The sequence below is a fragment of the Sinocyclocheilus anshuiensis genome, unplaced genomic scaffold (genome assembly GCF_001515605.1).
Source record: "Sinocyclocheilus anshuiensis isolate Anshui unplaced genomic scaffold, SAMN03320099.WGS_v1.1 scaffold1085, whole genome shotgun sequence".
In the NCBI taxonomy this organism is placed as follows: Eukaryota; Metazoa; Chordata; class Actinopteri; order Cypriniformes; family Cyprinidae; genus Sinocyclocheilus; species Sinocyclocheilus anshuiensis.
Genome location: NW_015557129.1, coordinates 160,895 through 183,558, shown reverse-complemented (window position 1 = coordinate 183,558; position 22,664 = coordinate 160,895).

Below are 22,664 nucleotides of genomic sequence, written 5' to 3'. Positions count from 1 at the left end.
GTCGTATCAGGTGTGTGTGTGAGTGTGTGTGTGTGTGTGTGTGTTCTGGGAGTTTAGAGGGTGTCTTTATCTCCTCCATCGCTGGTGTATTTTTATATGGGCTTCCTGTAATCTGAGCAGAATCTTGGCCAGACGGATCTGTTATCAGCTTCAGCGGCCCAGTTTCTTCACAGATGAGCTGGAGCTCTTTTTTTTGGGACGCTGTACCGCGGTACTTTTCCAGTACAGTGAAAGTTAAACATGTAAACCGATTTGTTCAATTGATTCTTCAACCATTATGTTCCATATATGAGTCCTTTGATCATGTGGATGTAAAACAAAGAAACTTTATTAGACATATTGGGCTGAAAATGCAGAGAGTGTGTTTTTCTGTCTGTTGCCCATGAGGATCTACTGTATGTTTGCGTGCGTGCGTGTCTTTTATCTTATGCTAATGAAGAAGATTGATCTTCTGCAGCCTTGAAACATCTGATCTTCAGAAAGTGCAGCGGACGCTTCAGTCTGTGAGTATCTGTAGATGTTCATCGCTCAGCGCTGATGTTTTCTTCCATATTCCAAGATGGTTTTAATGCTTCTCTTCATATTACGTTTGCTCTTTATTTTATTTAAGCATTTCATGTCATTCAAAAGCAAATATTTGATCTCATCTTTTGAGCATAAAATCTGCGTCATGCTTTAGAAAAGAGGCGCTTTTCTGAGTGAATGTGATGAAGAAACTCAACAGTTTTGATCATTATAAAAATCAAACTGCATAATGGAAGTTGAAAGAGACATCATCATTTCACAATGAATCGCTGGAACCGTGCTTCAATTATTATTGCAATTTAAATTACATTTTTGCCTATTTATTACACCACTTCTGTGCATGGCATGGAACTCCATTTAGGCTGCAAATTAATCCAATTTCATAAGAGTGATAAAAACCTGAAGTTTAACTATGACTTTTAAAAGAGAGCAAATTTGGAGTTAAGCTTCATGAAATGACTGAAGATGAGGTGATTTTTAATAGCTTTCATGCAAACGGCTGATGATGAGAAACTTCTTCTGCATGATCAGGGCTTGTGCATTTCTCTTTTGTATTTTTTATTAATTTCTTTATTTTAAAAATGCGAGAAAGTTCACATTGAACTGTTGGGTTGCAGTCATTATGGTTGTTTCTGTTTTACACAACAGTCATGAAGTTCAGAATGCATTCAGGAGCTCAACTAAACTAGTTGGTAACTGCATTAAAACCCAGGTCTCCGACTGAAACGTATGAATCCAAATCAGGGCTGAAGAATCAGTTTAATGGTGTGTTTTTTGATCGTCTCCTCCGTCTCTCGGTCGCTTTCAGTCATTATAAGCGGCTGAACCCGAGGCACCTGTCAGGCGTCGTGTTCGCACCGAGACCCTCAGGTGTTTGAGTTTCACACGTCTTCAGATTGTGTGACCCGACCGCCTTTAACTCTCCTGCTTGACAAATGATCCGGCTCGCGTCTGACAGAGACTGAAGCACATTCATTCAGAGCCACATAAAGCCTGACTAATATTCTATATTAAAATATATGTGAAACTTACGAAAAACTGAAATATAAATGTATACTTAAATAAAACATTACTATTGTGGGAAGATGGAAGAAGCAGGGATCGGTAACACTTCATTCTGAACCTCCCCAACACTTATTCTACTGACTGAACACACTGCGTTCACAGTTAGGGTCAGTGAGATGTTTAATGTGTTTTAAAGAAGTCTCTTCTGCTCATCAAGGCTGACTTTATTTGATCAGAAATACAGAAAAATCTGTAATATTGTGAAATATTATTCTAATGTAAAATAGCTGTTTTCTATGTGAGTATCTGTTAAACTGTAATGTATTTCTGTGATGCGCAGCTGTATTTTCAGCATCATTACTCTAGTCTTCAGTGTCACATGATCTTCAGAAATCATTCTAATATGCTGATTTATTATCAATATTGCTGCTTAATATTTTTTTTGGAACCTGTGATCCTTTTTTTTCAGGAAAAGATAAAAAGATAAAAAGAACAGCATTTATTCAAAATATAAATCTTTTTTAACAATATACACGACTGTTCAAAAGTTTGGGGTCAGTCATTTTTTTTCTTTTTCTTTTTTGAAAGAAATTAATGCTTTTATTCAGCAAGGATGTGTTAAATTGATAAAAAGTGATAAAACTGTATATTTTGATTATATATTGAGATGTATATCTTGAATAAAGATTTATATTTTGAATAAATGCTGTTCTTTTTAACTTTATTCAAGGAATAAATCAAGACATATTAAAATCAATAACATTGTTATTGTTATATTAATAACATTTTCCAGCACTGATAATAAATCAGCATATTAGAATCATTTCTGAAGATCATGTGACACTGAAGACTGGAGTAATGATTGGAGTATGGAGTAAGAAAACCATTGTTTTAAATGGTAATAATATTTCACAATATTACAGTTTTTTTCTGTATTTTTGGTCAAATAAAGTCAGCCTTGATGAGCAGAAGAGACTTCTTTAAAACACATTAAACATCTCACTGATCCCAGACTCTTGAACAGCAGTATACGTGTCAAATAATATCTACTAACCCCAAACTAACAGTCTACTAATACTCTAATGAGAAGTTACTTATAGACTATCTAAAGGGCACCAAATACAGTGTAACCGCACCCAAACATGTTGAACAGATTAATTTAATATAATTCTTTGATAATATAAACTATTTTTTGTTTCATTTTATCCTCTTGTCTTGTTTGCTCCTGTACAAATCTGTGATATTTGCCTCTAAATGTCTTTGTAACGTATACAGTGACAAAAAAAACATGTCTTTTTTAACTAAATTAATACTACCAAATTTTGCTACAAGTTTGATTGCAACATATAATAATTGCTGTTAATAGTGTTCAACATCTGTTTGATTACATCATTAACTGAATTTTTCCGTACATTTCTGCCATATGAACATCAATTTCACACAGTCACCACTACAACTAAATATATTGTAGAAACTTAATTTTCTGTAAAGCTGCTTTGCAACGAGTTGTATCGTGAAAAGCGCTATACAAATAAACTTGAATTGAATTAAATACATTTAAATAATCAGATAATATCCTCTTAAAAGTATTTTTTCCTGAGTAAATTGGTGAAGTATCTTATGTTTTATTTAAGACATTTAAAGGAGCAATTTTTAAAGTGACTAAATTAATTTTAATAATCGGATGATGTTATCATTTTAAAAGTGTTTTTTTCTCATTAAATGTTACATTGGCAACTTTAACTCTGTGATTCAATTAACTATCCTAAAACAGATGACATCTATGTTTAGTCAAAATTCAGACTAAAGAAGGCTAATCGTTTTGAGCAAGCAGAGACTCCAGAACTCATTCAGAGTGATGAACAGGCTAACTAACCGGCTCACACTGACCTCAGTCCTCTCTCTCTCTGTTTCTCTCCTCAGATCTCGACTGTGGGTCTGCGTGAGGAATCGGATGAGGTTTGAGTCCCGCCACGGGGCCGAAACACACTTCCACACAGAGCTTGGCATAGAAACGCTGCATGTGTGAGTGTGTGTGTGTGTATGAGAGTGTGAGTGTGAGTATGAGTGTGCGTGTGCGTGAGCGTGTGCGTGTGCGTGTGAGTGTGCGTGTGAGTGTGCGTGTGCGTGTGTGTGTGCGTGTGAGTGAGCGTGTGCGTGTGAGTGTGCGTGTGAGTGTGCGAGTGAGTTCTTTCACAATAAGCTGCATTTAGAAAATAGATTTTTGGAACATGTAAAAAGCTGACTTCACTATTATTTCAGATTGGCTAGCATGCTGTAGAAATGTGAGGATGAGGATGGGTCAGATGAGTGTGTGTGAGTGTGAGTGTGAGTGTGAGTGTGAGTGTGAGTGTGCGTGCGAGTGTGAGTGTGCCTGCGAGTGTGCGTGTGCGTGCGAGTGTGCGTGCGAGTGTGCGTGCGAGTGTGTGTGAGTGTGAGTGTGCGTGTGAGTGTGAGTGTGAGTGTGCGTGTGCGAGTGCAAGTGTGTGAGTGCGAGTGTGCGAGTGCGAGTGCGTGTGAGTGCGAGTGCGTGCGAGTGCGTGTGTGCGATGTGAGAGTGTGTGTGTGTGCAAGAGAAGGAGATAGAAGAAGAATCGTTTGGGGCAGAAAAAGCTCCTCCGCTTTGCCAAATGTTCCCGGGACAGACTGACACACTTTAGAGCGATGCACAGTGGAAATGGGACGGTCTGGAGACGACGGCGAATCTAGGCCACTGCCAATCAAGCATCACTAAACGAACTTCAGATAAACCTGGCCTCTCTCTCTCTCTCGTCTTCCTCCACCTGCGGTTACATATTTATGTGTTTTATTAGATTCTCATCTGATGATTATTCATTTGAACACCAGATGCCCAAACAGGACTCTGAGAGAGGAACTTTATGATGCCGTATGAAAGCGACTCGCAGCTGCAGCGATTAAACGTCCACAAGGTCGTCAGAACCTTCTAGAGTTGGAGTGTTTTATGTATGCAATCAAAATGATATAAAACCGTAACGGCGCTGTACGGCGTCCAATCAGATCGTCATCAGAACGTTGTGAAAGTCAACAAACAATCAGCTTTCCTCAGTGTAAAGCAGTGATCTTTTTCTGCCGTAACACGAGCGTGCTGCTGCTAGATAATGAGGGAACGCGGTTGAGAGACCCGACAGACGTGCTGATTCTGCTGTTGAACTTTTGCTTCAGTTCAGAACAGTGAGTTTCTGCTGGCGCTCTGCTAAATGACGGCTGACGCCATTAACCCGTCCTCTCCGAGCGTTCGATGACAATATGAGGAGCTGAGTCTGCGTTTGGTGGAGGACAGGCTGACAGAAGAGAGAGGATCGGAGCTGGAGCGTGTCAGGATGAGCGCGTGATGTTCCCGTCAGGCGTCTCTGAGATCTTCATCATTATCCTCCACCAGAGGATCTAGAAAGAGCTCATGGTTTGTCTGCTGCACCTTTATGGGGGAGAAGAGCTCCTTCATTCAGGGTTATTGCAGTAATAGTGCAGATATCGCTGTTTTCTCAGCGTCTGATTGTTGTTTAAAGTGTCTCGTGCTCTTATATTTGTCCCGTCTGCAGTCACCAGTGAAGCTTTCTCACCGTTTCTGTCTTTCATTTCCAACGATGGTCGCATTTGTCGGCTGTGTACATCATTGAGGCTGCATACTTTTGACAAAAGTAAACATTTCATTCCAAAGTGAGAACGAAATGACAGTAATTTCCACCTCACAAGCAATAACGGTCAGTTTTGTCATGGTTACTTTTCTGAAATGTGAGCGACAAATGCTACCAGATTTACTGCATCTGTTTAAACTATGCCTTAAAATTAGGTACTCTTTTTGTGAAGAAAATAACTTTTGAGTGTGTAGCAGAATAGTAGGCAAGCTTTGGGACATACTGCTTCATCATAACAAGCCATCACGGATGGCTCTCACTCATTTAATAGTGACGACACGAAGCCGTTCTGTTAAAGTCTTCTTCTCTCTTCTCATCATTATTCACGCTGCAGTTCCAGAGGACTGAGGAACGCCGGGCCGTCTGCATTAATTATACGTGAGCGCTTGATATCTCTCATGGGACTCGCCATCATCCCGTGACATCGCAACAATGCCTTGATTGGCTAACTGAATGTTTAATTCACGTTTGATATGCAGGACAGCAGTAACCTGCTAATGATGTTGACAGCAGCTTCAAACTCTCTCGTCTGCTGGATGCGCGTCGTGGGATTTACGGCTTTGTCCTGCGTGTTTGTCAGTAATGCTTTCCGAAGCCGAGAGCTCATCTCTCTTTATTCTCGCGCTGAGGCTTCATGTGTTTGAGTATCTTTTGTGGTTTTTACCAACGATCTCCCAGTTGGCTTCATTTAGATGAGTTTTTGCAATCAATTAAAGTGAATGTAAATCTTGGCTCGCATCCCCAATGAAAACCTCAGCACAACTCAAGTTCAATATTGAGTCTCAGACACCGAGCAAAAGTGTCAATGGCCAATAATGAGCAGAGAGAGAGACGTGTGCAAACATACGCCCGCTTGATCAAACAAGGAATTAAACCAATAATAATACAATTAATATTAATACTGGATTTAGATTGGTCCGAGTTGAAGTCTGACTTGTGCCGGGTCTCTATAAACTCTGAGATTAGAGATATTGCCTTTGTAATTTTTAATAAAGTGTTAAAAAGGTGGATGGTGTTTACATGGTTTATAGTTCGGGTAAAATGCACCAAGTAAAAAAACAACAGATAGCATTGTTTCTGCTAAGTTCAAACAGCAATAGATGCTGTTCACACTGACTGTAAATAGAAGTGATGCACTATTTCTGAAAAACAAATACAGGTTGGCTGTGTAAACAGGCACTGGCTTCTTGTAAACCCTTACAAAACCACAAATTTGAGTGACTGCATGCTGTTAGACAGTGAAAGAGCTTTTGTTCAGTCAGAGTGGACAGAAATGACTTCGTTTAATCAGTGAGGTAATGCTGTTCTCCAAACCGCTAGCACTCACAGTGTGTGCTTCTCAACAAAAGAATCAGATTCACCACACCATTCGCCAGATTTACCAAAGAAAGGCAGCACATTGTTACATAATGCACCAATATTTTGATGCAGGCACTGAATGCAGAGCACACGCGAGCTGATGCACGGGAAGCTTTCCTGATGGTGCTTGTCGCTCCAGGCTCGTGAGATCGAGGCCTCAGGCTTTCTACTGAGAACTCTATAACTGGACTGAAATGATTTCTACTGGCCTGGATCTACAGTAAATGAATCTACGTCCAAACTGCTGCCCTTTCAGTGTTCAGTCATACACTCCAAAGCCTGGTGAACCGAACATACAGTAGTGATGTAATGAGAAATAACCGATTAGTCTCAATGGTATGATTGCTCTCTGTAGATCAGTGAAGATTCTGATGACAGATGTTCCCACAGGAATCCAGTGAGGTATTCATTTTTAAAACCCACTGCTGAGATTCATTTTCTGTGTGCGTTTGTGTTTTCTCGTCTCTGCTGCAGGGGAAGCTGAAAACATCTGGCTCTGCCTATCAAGCCCATCTTGAAAGTCAAGCAAAGCTTCACCTGAGAAAGCAGCACTCGTCCTCGAGCTCTCTGACTGCACTCTTGGCTTCATTGTTGAAGTGGATGATATAATGATGACACAGGCTATTTTGATGATCATTGACTGTTTCTGCTCACGACAGGCCCTTCAGCCTCGATAGAGTCGGTGTTACAGCGATTACTCTGCTGCTCTCGTCCAGTCCCCGCTGACGCTGATCAGGGTTGAAATGGGTTGAGTTAGTGGTTGGATGGTTGACCTTCTCAGGAAAACTGCAGCATGGATCTGCTGGAGGAGTAGGTTTGAGCGGAAAAATCCCAGAGCGGGGGAATAAACCCGGCGGCCTGACCAAACTTACTTATCAGCCTCCATCAATCACGGCCTCCTAATCAACCTCTAAACTGAGTGTTTACTATTGTCCTTTTACACCGACACACTATTTTCCTACTTTGATACTGTAAAGCTGCTTTGACACAATCTGTATTGTTAAAAGCGCTATATAAATAAAGGTGACTTGACTTGATTTGACTCTATACACAGATGTCTCTGTCTCCTCTTCACCAGATGCTGTGCGGTGGCTATACTGGAGCTCTTGATTGGTTGAAATATTGCCAGTAATTACAGTGAAACTAATAGCTTTGCTATTGGTAGTGATTTTTCTCCCCAACACTCTCTAATACTGCGGTCCTGTGGCAGTGGGGTGTAGCTGGAGTGCTCATTACTGATGCACGAGCCTCAGTGAAATGACCGATAAATCCTCGCGTGCCAATGCACTGACTATAGCCCACAGACCCCAGAATCCGTTTCTCTGACTATATTTCTGCAGTTAAGTAGTGTGTGTTTTTCTATCAGCTGTTTAGAATGAGAACTGGCCAGGGCAGATTTGAGAATAATCACTCGTATTTAATCGGTAAAACAGGACTGAAAAACGTCTGAAATGATTCGCTCAGTTCGATTCGGACAGTTCACTCACGCACTGAATCGTTTGCAGCAAACAGGATGGTTTATGTGACACAAAACAAAACGGATGAGGTGATATTTACTAACAATCCATTAGTACCAAGCAAATCTTGCAAATCTTCGATTGTCGACGACGAATCAGCTCTTTATTGCACGTGCGGCTTGTGAATGACAGGTAAACATGATATATATATATCAATTTATATCCAAAAAATATTTTTCAAAAGAGTATCAACGTATTTTTTTACAACTAATTTTTTTTTATTTTCAAATAATTTGTACAGTGTTTTTAAATGAATAACATCGGGACGCTTTTGCCGTTCATCTCTATTTAAAAAAGTCTCCGAATTCACTTGTGTTTACTCTCTTTTTTTCGTCTTTAGTATGCAAATTAGAGTGCATCTTTTAAGATACGTTAGTAAAGTTTTTCCAGTTTTACTTTGCTCAAATTAAAACCAAAGCAAATTCCGCTCGAGCGCGTCCGTCGCGCGTTGTTCGCGTCTGGCTGATGTTTACGGTACTAACCGATTAATTTCCCCGCCATCAAAGCCGCGTTTGTCTGTCTTTCCATTTATTACGGAGTCACGTTTGTCCCGCGGCTCTGACACGGAGAGGACAGAGGGGCCACTCAGACTCTGAGGGCTCTTTTCTTTGGTGTCGAAGCCCTTCATCGAAATTCCTCTCACAGAAGGGGCCTCAGAGGCCAGCGGCGTCCGAGGAATCAAACAAGAGCCATTCATGAGCCTCACGTTCCACACACACCAGGAACATCCCAGTCCAGCCACAAAACGACCATTCACCAGCAGCAGCAGCAAACTCGCTGCAAAGTCCTTGGAGATTGAATGTCAGCATGAGTTTGTCAGTGTCGGGTTAAAATATTATGGTAAAATCACTCACTGGCTGTCGCTTAGAATCCAGGATCATTATAAACAAGAACTTTCAATATCCTGTTGATGCAAAGTGGCCTACACTGTCTGTGTGTGTGTGTGTGTGTGTGTGTGTGTGTGTGTGTGTGTGTCTCACCTGCATTATGGCTGCTGGAATCAGAAGATCTCCATTGGGCGGCAGTGCGCGTCTGCAGTGACTCGCTCTCTCTCTCACACACACACGCACGCACGCACGCACGCACACACACACACACACACACACCCTGCTGTAGCGGAGGATGGACGCGTCTGTCATCAGCTGAATTCGGCTGTGCTGCTGTGTGTTTGAGGCGGTGTGGATGACGCGCACTGCGGGCTGAAGCTGCGGGAGATGTTCGGTTCCCAGCAGCGCGATGATGGACATACTGGACCTGCTCCAGAACACACGTGTGCGCTGAAGATGACGAGAAAACACACGTTTAACTGATGCTTCATCTTCATCTTCGATTTCTCCTCCTCTTCATCATCATCATTTGATCTCACTTTCAGTCACCTGCGCGCCACGAAGAGGATTTATCTCATGACAAATGCAGCTGCTGTGGATTTTTCTCCCTGATTTCCTCAGAATTCCTTCATCTTTTATTGGTTTGGGAGAGCAGAAGGCTGCTTCCTCAGATCCGATGGTTTCAGTCCGTCTTTGCTGATATCTGGATCCATCACTTTGGGTGAGACGACTCTAAATTTGGCACATTTATTCTCGCTCATTAGCTATTAAAGTTTGATGCCGAAATGATTTTAAAGAAGCATTTGAAATGTTTTCTTGTGCAGTCACTTCGGTGAATTGAATCAAATGAATCTTCAACGAAAATTATTACGATACGTTTTACAAACCGCTGCTTTGACCGAACGAAAGAGGAACATTTAAACACGATCGAGTTTATTTGACTCTGCTGTGAAAAATATGAAGGATTAGTGTCTCCGTCAATGCGCTTTACACTGCAGCGATTCCTACAGTTCGTGTAGAATTTAAAATGAATATTAGCCACACACACACACACACACACACACACACACACACACTAATGCGTTTAAATGAGTGTTTCTGCTCGAACTGTGTGTGTGTGTGTGTGTGTGTGTGTGTGTGTGTGAGAGAGAGACAGAGAGGCGCGTTACATACATGAAGGATCATATCTGTCACCACAGAGAGAGAGAGAGAGAGAGAGACAGAGAGAGAAGAGAAAATGATTCCAGTAAATGTAAAAAACGAGTGAAATAAGGTTAACGAGAGAGTGCTGCATGTTTATCCATCAGGCCTGCGCTTGAATATTCAGCCTGATAATTCAGGTTGTTGAAGATGTTTAGGTAATATCTATTCAGGCTGGGTTTTGTGGATGCTTCATTGGTTTGTGCAGCTGAAGTTGTCTGTGGTTTGGACGCAGTGGCTCTTGCTTCACAAAACTACATTTCCACCATCATTTCAATGCTTTTCTTGTGTCATTTGGCCTCATTATAACCATCTGTTTGCTGAGAAACTGTTGCAAGACCTCAGATGGATCAGATTATTTAAACATGATGGACACGAAGAAAATATGCTTCATAGGATTACACGAAAGCACATTATTCAGTCATCAAACTAGGATTTTTTTCATGCAGTAAATTAACAGTTTTGTTCATAATAATGATGCATCAAATTCTGGTTTACTGTTTCAGAAATGTAACAAATTTTATGTACATGTATTTGATTTTTTCCCCATTCAAACTCAGCTGTAAGCTTCTTGAGAGAATAATTTCTGTGGCTCTTTCAGGTTTAAGGTTTAATTTTCAGCTGGTTTTATCTGCCGTGAGCCCTGAAAACCGATCGGAGGTCTGGTGGAGCTTGTTTCTCAGATCTTAAATAGATGCCAAATACATGGTTTCCAGCGATCACGAGACTCGTCAGCCTCGGGCATGAACACTCGCTCCTGCGCAGCTCATTAATCTCACATTGATATCAAAATATCAGCGCTGTATAATGCAAACTGCATTTCAGTGAATTAATGAAGTTGAACATTTATATTTTGATTGTTAATGCCTAACAACCAAAATATGTAACATAACACAAAACGTAACTGTAGTTTTAAATGTGTCATGAAGGCTTAGGTTCTATTCACCATTTCTTTTTAGTTTTAATAATCGTTTTGCCTTCACTGGTTCATTTTACATGGTCCTGCAGTGTGACAAATGAAGTATTTTCCATTTGAATTTAATCTCTTAATTACTATGAGCTCATAAAAGCAGCATGTATAATAATTAGAGAAGAATTAGAGAAGTGCTGTTTTCAAACACACCGCAGGACAACGTCTATAAAACACGTCAGCGTTCAGCGTGAGGATTTATTTCAGGTGCTGAGGGCAGAGAGATGTTCCTGCGCTCCTGAGGGATGATATTAACACTGCGTCCGCTCCATGATGGACTTCAGGGATGTCGAGAGTGTTCTGTGTGTGTATGTTCGAGGTGGGCAGCTTACATCACCAGATGAGTAATTTCAGTAGAACCCTAAAGTATATACTGCCAGTTTGAGTTATATAATCAATAACTTAAGCATGCACTTACATCTATTATTGGATAATCTAGTGAACTGAGCTTCATCAACAGTTTTCTGCTAAACCGTGCTTCTCGGATAACGGCGAACGTAACAGTTATTTAAATGTTAGGACAGAATGTTCTGAAAGTTATGTTTATGGAACTTTCTTAATATTTGATAAACATTTTCACAATGTTGAGTGAAAAAATACTTCTCGGAAAGTATTATGATGTTTGTACTTGAACATTCTAAGAAACTTTTTTTTTTGTAACATTTAAGTAAAGTTATAATCATGACAAGAAAACTTTACATTTTTAAGTTTGTGGAATATTAAAAACAGACATTAGAATAATGTTATACTTTGGGTAAAAATAAATGGAATGTGGCAAGAAGCGTTTTTGTAACCTTTTAAATAACATGCTAGTCACGACATGAAAACTGGGCATTTTCAAAATATGCTCAATTAACATATTTTGGGTAAAAAAAACATGGAATGTTGTAAGTAATGTTTTTGTAACCTTTAATGTGACAATATATATTTTTTATAATCAAATATATTATTTATAATCTTGGAATATTAAAAATAAAGGTTCAAATAGCATTATATTTTGAGTACAATTAATAGAATGTTGTAAGTAACGTTTTTTTGTAACCTTTAAATAACATTGTAATCATGACAAGAAAACCAGACATTTTAATATTCTTGGAATATTTACAATAAATGTTAAAATAACATTATATTTTGGGTGAAAACGTTTGTAGAAAGTTGTCGGAAACGTTTTTGTAACCTTAAAATAATGTTATAATTGTAACACGAAAACTGGACATTTAGAGACTTTTTAAAACAATGGCCCCATGCACAATGTTTTTATAACCTAAATTTGTTACCTGCTCTGTATTTCTCAGTCATGACTCTTCATCACGAGTAACTACTATAAAGCAGTCCTCTGATTGCTCTGGATCTGTGAATGTGATTCTAGCGTTCCTCTGTTTCTGAGGCTTGTGAGCGGCGCTGACATCTCTGTGAGCTTCAGGGAATAGAAGCTCTTCGTGCTGATGAAGGGATGAAATTTACTCTGGAGAAAAGCAAAGCTAAGCCCAACTCTGATTTGACAATCATCTGGAAGGAAGGTGGCAGTAATCTCTCTGAGGCACGGGCGTGCGCCTGTGTGTGGTTTATGACGGTTATCTGTTATTTTTAGACTTTGTGCTCATGTTCTGGCACTAACAGTAAATGTGGGCTTTCTGCCTAATTCATGAAGTTCCATGTAATGGAGACCAGAATGTTGTGCACAGACATCCCTGCGTTTGATCTAATGTGTGTACGTGTGATTCATAGAAATGAACATACGAACAAAAAGTGTGCGTGCGGCTCTCTTCCAGATGTGAAATCTATAAATCGCAAATGATCATGAAATTGTGCACAGCTGAATGGTTTCAGATCTCCGCCTTCTAAACGCCCCTTAATTAATGTCATTAGCATATAAAAGAGCACCAGTCAGTGTCCAAATCCTTTACTTGAGAATGGTGAGATTTCCAAATATCTGCAATACTGCAACACTAAACATTTAAAAAATAATGCATTACAATATAGCATCACTCCATTAATAGCATTTCGTAGTTACTTTTTTTTTGAAAGTAATGAATTACATTATTTTTGCATTACTTTTTGTCACCTGGGCTGGGCTTGCTTAATTGCTTTTTTTAATAACAAAAATTAATAGAAATTAGAAATTAATAGAAATTAATAAGCCTCAGACTGAAGGAAGAGCCTCTGCACTCACTCCTCATTTCTCTCAACATGTGGACAGGAGAGCTGTCAGTGAATAAATGTGAATAAATACATAGTTGTATAAATTACAAATTAACTTGCATTGCTTTCTCAGATATTGTCTTGTAGATTAAAAAGTAATGCGTTAATTGAAAAAGTAATCTGATTACTCATGTTACTTGTAATGCATCACACCCAACACTGTTTATGAGTATGTTGGCGTGGATTTTAATGTACAAGAGGGACACAATGACTCAAATATGAGTTATAAATATTTTATTTATTTATTGAAACTGCCCTCAGAAGCTGGATGTGTGTGGAGATCTCAGAGAAGCCTCTTTATGTCTCTGTCTTTGTTCTATTGTCTAAAGAGAGTTTGGCTGCGATCCGTCGGCCAGCGGAGCCCACTGGAATCAGCCCACTATCATCCCTCTGATAGAGACCCGAAGCGTCTCTGCTGGCACAGATCAACAACTCCGCTGCTGAGTCACGGATGAGCTGGTGTTGGTAACCACGCATGACTGGACTCTTGCTTCCCATCACCACTTTGGGAAAGTGAATAATCACAAGGACTATTCTGCATGTTTCTGCATGTGTGGGGTTCTTGAGGCAGTCAGGCCTGGTTTCTCGCATTGATCGTGGGAGATGTTCTGCTGGGTCTTCAGCTCAACATCACTCGACCTTCAGTCGTGTCTCAGGTCCATTTCTCATCCCACATGTATTTCTGCCCACCAGGTTATTTTCTCTGCCTAATCAAGTTATTCGGTTCGGGGTATGATGAACACCTACACGGATTTTCATGTATAATGTAGCCTTAAATATTCAGTGATGTATTCAATATATATTTCAAGAGCCTTAAAATCTTTTCCGTACTGATGGGTGATACTGTTGTGGCTCAGACAGTAGATCATGGCGCTAGCAACGCCAAGGTTATGGGTTTGATTCCCACAGAAAGCAAGAGCTGATAAAATGTAAATGTGTACATGGAATGCAGCAGAAGTCACATTGGATAAAAGCGTCTACCAAATGCATGATTGTAAATGATCCTTTGTAAGTTCCTCACTGAATTGTTGTTTTGTCTGGAGGTTCTCCAAGGGGTTCTGCTGCTTTTACAGTGATTGTACACTGTGCAAAATATGCAAAAAAAATTTCTTTAGGGGTACAACAGCACCTGGGTATAGCAGTACTTTAAGGGTATATATTACTACTCTAATGCAGTCATATACACCTTTTAGGGGTAGATAAGGTATAAAATTAGTTTCTTTAAGGGCACTGCTCCAGTGATGAGCTGTTGTATTACCTAAAGGGACAATTTTTGCCATTTGTTTTGTGATGGTGTAACGGCACAGCAGTGAAGGTGAGTGTTGGGTTAGAACTGGGTTAGTGGTCTGATCTTCTGCTGTGTAAGTCTATGGAAAACAACAAAACAGCAGTGTTTAGAATGTTATGTGTTTAATTTCAACATTCAACATTTCAAACATGTTTTGATGAAACACACCTGATTCAGGTCATCCGAGACTCCAGGAGCTCAAATGAGTGTTTCAGATAAAGATGTGCAATGTTGGGGCAGGGTGGAGAAACACTGCTCTAGATTACTGAAAAGAGTTTATTTGTTTCAGCAAATGTAATCATCTTCAGTTTCAGCGGCAGATGCCAAACACGAAGTGCTTGAAGTGTGAGCTGATTGAGATGTGTTTTGATTTTTGCAGTGATCTTGTCACTGATGGATGCGGTTGGTTTGAGCTGCGGCGCAGCAGAATGATCATTTCCATCCTTTCTTCCTTCAGCCCTTTTCTGTTTGTAGGTTGTCATCTGAGTGAGAAGATGAAGGTGATGTGGTCCAGAGCGTTTCACATATATGAAGGAAACTGTAGAGGCTTGGAGAAATCTGTGAAGGATTCAGCATGGCCTTAGATTTCTTTCCTGTCATTTTGGTTACTCGTTCATGAAGGTTTTTCATGAGAGATAGCGTCTACATTACCTGAGATAAACCTCTCCTGTGCAATCCAGCAGCGTTTGGAAAGAGACCCTGGATTTATGATAGAATCAGCTGCAGAGATCAGACTGAACCAGAGAGAGAGAGAGACAGAGGACATCTTCTGATTCTCAGGGTAAATCACAGTGATGTTCACCACTCTCTCATCCCTGGAGTCTGTCTGACGTATGTAAACACTTGTAAACCCCATTAGAGAGAGCTGGAGAGCTAACTAACCAATGTTGGGGGTAACGAATGACAAGTAATGAGAGTTACGGAATCAGATGACTTTTTTCAAGCAACTGGTAAAGCATTACTTTTAAATTGACAAAGAAATATTACTTAAATAGTTAATAGCTACTTTTTCTAATAAGTAACGCAAGCTACTTTGTTGTCCTATTTATTCACTGGTATATCTCCAGTCCTGTGTTATGAGAAATCGGGAGTAAATGCTGAGGCAGAGGCATTTTCTTTTTTGTTATGAAAAAACAAATAAGCAAGCCCAGCCCCGGTGACAAAAAGTAACGCAAAAATAACGTGTAATGCATTACTTTCAATAATAAGGTAACTAAGTAACGCAATTAGTTACTTTTTCATGGAGTAATGCATTACTTTTAAAAGTAACTTTCCCCAACACTGTATCTAACCCTAACCTAACCTAACCTAGCACATGCTCTGTTATAGCTGGAGTGCAGAAATGTCCAGGATTGATTTTGAGGAACTAGAATCCCAGCATGGCAGCAATTCACAGAGAGATATCCAGAAGAGAGAGTGTGTGTTTATGTGTGTGTTCGCTGCTGCAGCTCGATTTTCACATTTAATAATGAATCTGAAGCCATAGCTGTCCATCATCTCTCATGCTCGCAGATGAGGAATATATGGAGACCTTCAGTGATCTAATGGAAGCTTCTTTGAGTTCTTCTCTGTGATTTGGTGGCCGTTTTCATTTCTCGCTCAGTTCTCTTTGAGGTGATTCGTTAGAAACTCTTGCGGCGATGATTCGCTGCATGTGACTGGAATCTCGGCGGCAAACATTACTCTGTAAAAACAGTGACGTGAAGTCAGTTTCACAGCCGCTTGACTGATGCGCTTCCTCTCACGGCGATTTCACCTCCACGTGATGGATGCAGGAATAACGTAGCGGTGCAGAGAGAGCTGGCATTATAAATCATACAGTTCTGTCTCCCACTCATGTCGAGCTTATACGGACGCGCGTTGGGCCTGCGCAGCTCACTAATGAATCAGCGCTCGGCTGCGCGGCAGGGCGTTCAGTCCGGAGCGGAAGGGTTCGCTGTAATGAAGTGGCTTCCTTCAGCAGGACGAGTGGTTCGCAAGGTGATTCAGAGGTGAAGGAGATAAGACAGTGAAAACTGCTGGAGTCATTCCTCTCAAACACTCACATTAAAGCTTCTTCAGCCGCGGGATGGTTAGCAGTCGTGTTTCAGTCAGTCATCGCTAGTAGTGCCAGTGCTCGTAGTGATCTGATCAAACCTGATGCTAGTATTAAACGCATTCTGTTCTCTGTTCAAAAGAGCTATATTACATAATATCTGTGTGTTTTATAGTATTATAGTACTGAGACTGCTCTCATCAGTTACAAATGACCTGCTCTTGTCATCTGATTGTGGTTGTATCTCTCTATTAGAGCTACTGGACAACATTCTTTTGAATAGACTAGAAAATTATGTTGGCATTAGTGGAATTGCATTGTCATGGTTCAAATAATTCTTATCTGACCGCCATCAATTTGTAGCAGTAAATGAAGAAATATCATATTGTTCACAATTACAGTATGGAGTGCCACAAGGCTCAGTACTAGGACTGTTGCTTTTCATGTACTTTACATGTTACCCTTGGGAGATATCATCAGGAAACATGGTGTTAGCATTCACTGTTATGCTGATGATACTCAGCTCTATATTTCTTCGCGGCCCTATGAAACCTACAAATTCGCAAAACTAACGCAATGCATAGTTGATATAAAAAACTGGATGTCTAGTAATTTCCTACTGCTAAATTCTGAAAAAACAGATGTGTTAATTATCGGACCAAAAACTTCTGCATGTAATAACCTAAAACACTGTCTAGCACTTGATGGCTGCTCTGTTAATTCCTCGTCATCAGTTAGGAACCTAGGAGTGCTATTCAGGCAATATTGTTGACTTGATTGCACAGACACTATTGGAAGAGAGCTGAACTGAGCTGGACGATGACATCGCTGAATCAACAATGAACTGACTTTAACTGAATAATTGAGTGTTTACTATTGTCCTCTTGCATTATCGACACTATTTTCCTGTTTAATACTGTAAAGCTGCTTTTACACAATCTGTATTGTATAAAGTGCTATAGAAATAAAGGTGACTTGACTTGTTTGTCTTGTGTGCTAAAATGTAGGGCTGTCAAGCAATTAAAATTTTTAATCTCATTAATTACATGATGTGCCGGTTAATTAATCGCAAATTAATCACACATCAGTTTTGGCTGGGAAATTACCCCCCAAAAGATTCTTTAAAGTCATTATTATGTTAGATAAGAAAAACATTGAATTAACATTATAAAAAAATAGCTTTATAAAGAAATATTTTGATTCAACGTTGCATAAACAATAATAATAAATGGCCATTAATGTTTATATAAAAAAATACATATTAAAATATGAGATGATTTAAAACATTTTTTATTATACTCTTAATATAAACTAAAGTGCCACTTGGTGATTCGCTCAAACAGCTGATTCATTCAGAAACAAATAAAAGTGATTTTTTGAATGGCTCACTGAATCACTGATTCACTTAATTTGTTCAAAACTGCAGATTTGTTCAGCAATAAATCACTGCTGTGTGTTTATCAGAGATGCACAACAATTCTGCTGTGGATTTGATTGGAACGATTTTCATTTGCGAAATTGAGCAAAACATACAATATTCACAACACTGTGTCTAAAAAATTTAACTATTGTGCTGTTGTTCATTTTAGGCTCATATCTACAGGTACAGGTCTAGACGGGGCGGCTGCATTACATGCCTTAATCATTTTAAAACACGTTTTCCGTAATTAATTGCACAAAATTTGCACGTTAAATTGACAGCCCTATTATATTGATGAGGTATTAAGCTCTATCATGTAGATTTACCTAGTGTTCCTGCTCACATGTATCACATCAGTTGAGCTCCACTGGGTTCATCCTGAGCAACACCTTCAGGTTCTTCACTCAATGCTTAAACATTTATTCTGTGAAGACCAAGAACGTTTTACCTCACAGAGTCTAAACAAGACATAATGTGTTTGGTTTCCTTTGGAAAAGATGTGACATAGAAACGCTCTGTAATTTCCATACTCGCACAGAAAGAAGACGCGTTCTCAGCATCACAGATAAGGAGCGGAAGTGAAACGAGGGTCGGACGCTTCTGTCCCGCTGCTGTAGGACACAAACAGAGCGTAATGGGCCGTAAAGCAGCACGAAGACTGAATTATTCAGGTGTTGAATTTCAATAGTGCTGTGTGTTTGGAAAGATTTGGGCTGGATTCTCTTATCTTTTATTGAACACACGCCGGGCGTCCTGACAGTAAAAAAGTGCCTCTCTCTGCAGCTCTTCTGCATGCGCCGCGCGTCACGAGCCGGTGTTAGGGCACAAGCGCGTTCTCTGCCTCCAGAGTCTGACGCACGAATGCAGAATTAGGGACCTTCATTATCATCTGCCTGTCTCTGCTTCTTTCCAGACCACTGAGGAGCTGTCCGATGTGTGTGTTAAGTGTTTGAAGGAGACTCGTCAGAATCACAGCATCTGTACTGAACCATCGTGGTGATGTTTGTCTTCAAGACAGAATATCAGATGCAGGAGACTCTGGATCACTCAATGATTTGACTTGTATTTTATCTGTGTGAGTCCTGCAGAACCAGCGGCCAATGAAGGCATTAGATCACAAAATATCAAGTGTCATTGATTGTAAAGAAAGAAACACAAACAAACACACTTTGTACAGTTTTAAATGTTAAACCAACTGATCTAGTGTTGAACATGAAGACCAAAGTAACTTTTGGACGGAGAACGTTTGTTCTCTCCTCCCTACTTCATTCTTTGACATTCGTTCTTCATTTTCAGCACTATATATTTAATCGCTTAAAAAGGAACAGACTTTTTGCTGTGATCTAATTTAGTGAAATTCAGCCATTTTAAATGAACGAACATGGATGGATGGATGGATGGAAGGAAGGAAGGAAGGATAGATCTATAGATGGATGTATACATATATAGATGGATAGATGGATGGATGTTTATATATATTCAATTCAAATATATTCATATTCAATATATATGTTAGTTTGGTTTGTTTTACAGGCTTTATCCGTATCATACAGATATCATTTGGAGGGACTAGTAATATACAAGTCCTTTATGTTTGTGGAGATTAATGCTTCAGTCCAGATTATTTTTCCATAAAGCCACAACATACACGTTAGAGAGACGACGTCAGATAATGAGACGATCACACAGAACATAATAGCACAGTAACGCACAAATTCATAAAATTAACAAACACGATTGCATTATATGATGTTATGCAGGCCATTAGCTGAAGTACATTTATATAGAAATGACACTGTGGTTCGGTGGTGATTGATTGCTGCGAGCTCCGTGCTGTAGTATGAAGTGTCCGTGTTCTCCAGCGATGTTTCCTGCTGTCCGCTGAGAGCCACTCTTTGCGCCCTCCTCTATAAATGTGTTTCTCTGTTTGATTCTCAGGAGGGCGAGACCCGTCTAACCGGATGGTATCGGGTGGGTCAGTCCACGGGTCGCGTATCAGAATGAAGTGAGCGTCAAAGGCGTAGCTCATTAGCGCTGGTCACCGGCTCCGAGCGCAGCAGGAGAACGAACACAAGTCCAGCGGCACGCATCACTCAAACTCAATAAACCCAAAGTTTCCCTCTGAGCTCTTACTGACACAGACAGACAGCGCTGTGTTTGAGCTCTCCCTGCCACTGTTTGGCTGATTTAATGATGCATGTGGGTTTTGTTCAGAGGCAGTGATGTGAAATGAGCTTCGGCCGCTATAAAGTGCAGCTAGCAGTGGAGTTTCCCAGCGTTTTCTGGGAGAAACATCTACAGAGTGCGACGTGCGGGAGACGCTTCAGGGAGGGAGTTTATCGGCCGCGTGTTATTCGATGATTGCGCGTGAGGTAAGTCACGTGACTGCTGTGTTTTCTGGAAAGCACTGGTGGTTTGTGGGGGTTTATGATGATTCACACACTCAATCACGATTCACAAATCTCTTTCTGGCACTCTTTTTGTCTCTGAGAGATGACAGTGATTTAATATAGTGTGAAACATCAGATTTATTTACTGTTTGTATTTAAAATAGAAATGAATTTGAATGATGCACACTGCAAAGCAAAAGATCCAGTGTTTGAAAAGTTGAGTATTGATCAGTCTCTTCTAACCGCACTGCAAACAGTCAAGTCATCTTTATTTCTACAGCGCTTTATTCAATACAGATTGTGTCGAAGCAGCTTCACAGTGATAAACAGGAAAATGTATAACAGATTATGCTGTAAAGCAGCTCTAAAAGACAGAAGTGTCATTATTCAGATGAATTCAATTCAGGGTTGGTTCAGTTCAGATAGAGCTGCACAATGAATCGTGTTTTAATTGTGATCACGATTTCTGCTTCTCTCGATTTATTAAGCATAACTGCTGGTCTGATCCTAACCGTTGCTGGTTATTTATCCTGAAACAAAGTTTTCTCTTAAATCGATCCATTTTCTGCCCAGTGGTTTACTTAACCTTCCCAACCTGGCAACATGTACGCTGGAGTTTAGTGATCTCTATTGAGATATTCAGAAAAAAGTGAGAAAAGTGTAATACAGTCAGTCTGTTTTCTTTCATGCGGTCGTTTATGCCGTTTGCTGCGACGAAATCTGCGAGCAGACCATGAGAGTTGACAGTCAATTATTGCAATTATTCTGTTGAAATAAATTTTTTAAATGACAATATTCGCGATTACGAATTGTGTTTTTAAGCAAAAAAGCTTCCTCAGTATCTTTGTCTTGTTATCTAGTCAAAATATCTAAACATTATTAAATCAAGATACTGAAGAGGCAAAATCTTTTTTTTCTGAGAAATGTTTTGAAATAAATAACCAATATCTGCCAGTGGGGTCAAAAAAATAAATAATTTAATTTCCAGCGATTCTCAAACGATTCGTTCGAAGCAGTTCTGAGATTCAGTCTCTCTAAACCCCTCCTCTCCATGAGCCTGCTCTGCTCTGATTGGTCAGATGGGCCAGTCTGTTGTGATTGGTCTACCAAGTGCACCGCATGTCGGAAACGATACGGCCATTGCCATAGTTACATATTTTGAACGATCGATAGAAAATATAACATATTATTTATCAAACTTACAGGTGGTGATTCAGTGGAGCCAGCAGGTCCAAATAATCTGGGTACTGATTCATCTTTCAAGAGCAAGTGTTTGTGAATCTCATGTTGAACTCCTTGAGATTAGCGAAGCGGTTGAAGCGGTTGTCAGTAAAATGACGGGAACACAAAAAGATTGCTGTGAATTTAAACACTAATTCTTTGCAGCCTCATCTTTTGGAAGTGAAAATACACAGCGTCTCTCGACAGGATGTGAAAGGTCGAGGTGTTCGTAGAACATCATTATGCAGATGTGTTAGCAGTGACCTGTAGCTGTCACAGAAGTGGTACTGACGACTCGTTTAGGCTGTTCAGAGTTGATCCTTTCTTTTGGGAGACAATAACTGTATTCATCATGTGCTTTCGACTTTATGATCGTTTACATGCACATACAGCTACATTACACACTGAACGAAAGGCAATATTCAAAGTGGTATAATAGCGGCACTTTAAAAGGGAAAACAGGTTCGTTTTTCTGACTTCTTATGTCATTAAGTGTTCAGATATTTGTACTGGAAATCAATACAGAGATAGTGAGTGAGAACAGCTTTTGCAGTGCATTGTATGTATAATTCATATGTATTGTAAGGTCTGTGTGTGTGTTATGGGCTCTGCTGACCTTCAGTCAAACGCTCATCTGCTGGCGTGACTCTAACGCTCCTCATCTGAATAGAAAGAGAGAATCAGCATCTGCAGAGCAAACACTCACGGGTCTCTCTCTCTCTCTGTTTCCGTCTGTCTCTCTCTCTCCGTCTCACCTCTGAGATGCGCTAGTGGATAATGCGAAACAGAATAATTCAGGGCGCAGCAGCTGAGGTTTTGCGTGGGTGAGCTGAAGGTAGAGAAGGAGGCTCTCGCTACAGTTTCTCTCAAATAGAAATGTTAATGACTGGCAAAGGCAGCTGGCACATCAATTTTTCACCCAGTTCCACAAAAAGGAGAGAGAGACTGGAACGGTGGAACTTCTAGACTCTCTCTCTCTTCTGTTTGGCTCTGTGTCCAACTGCACAACAGAATTTGGCTGAATATAATAGGAGCTAAAAGAAGTGGAG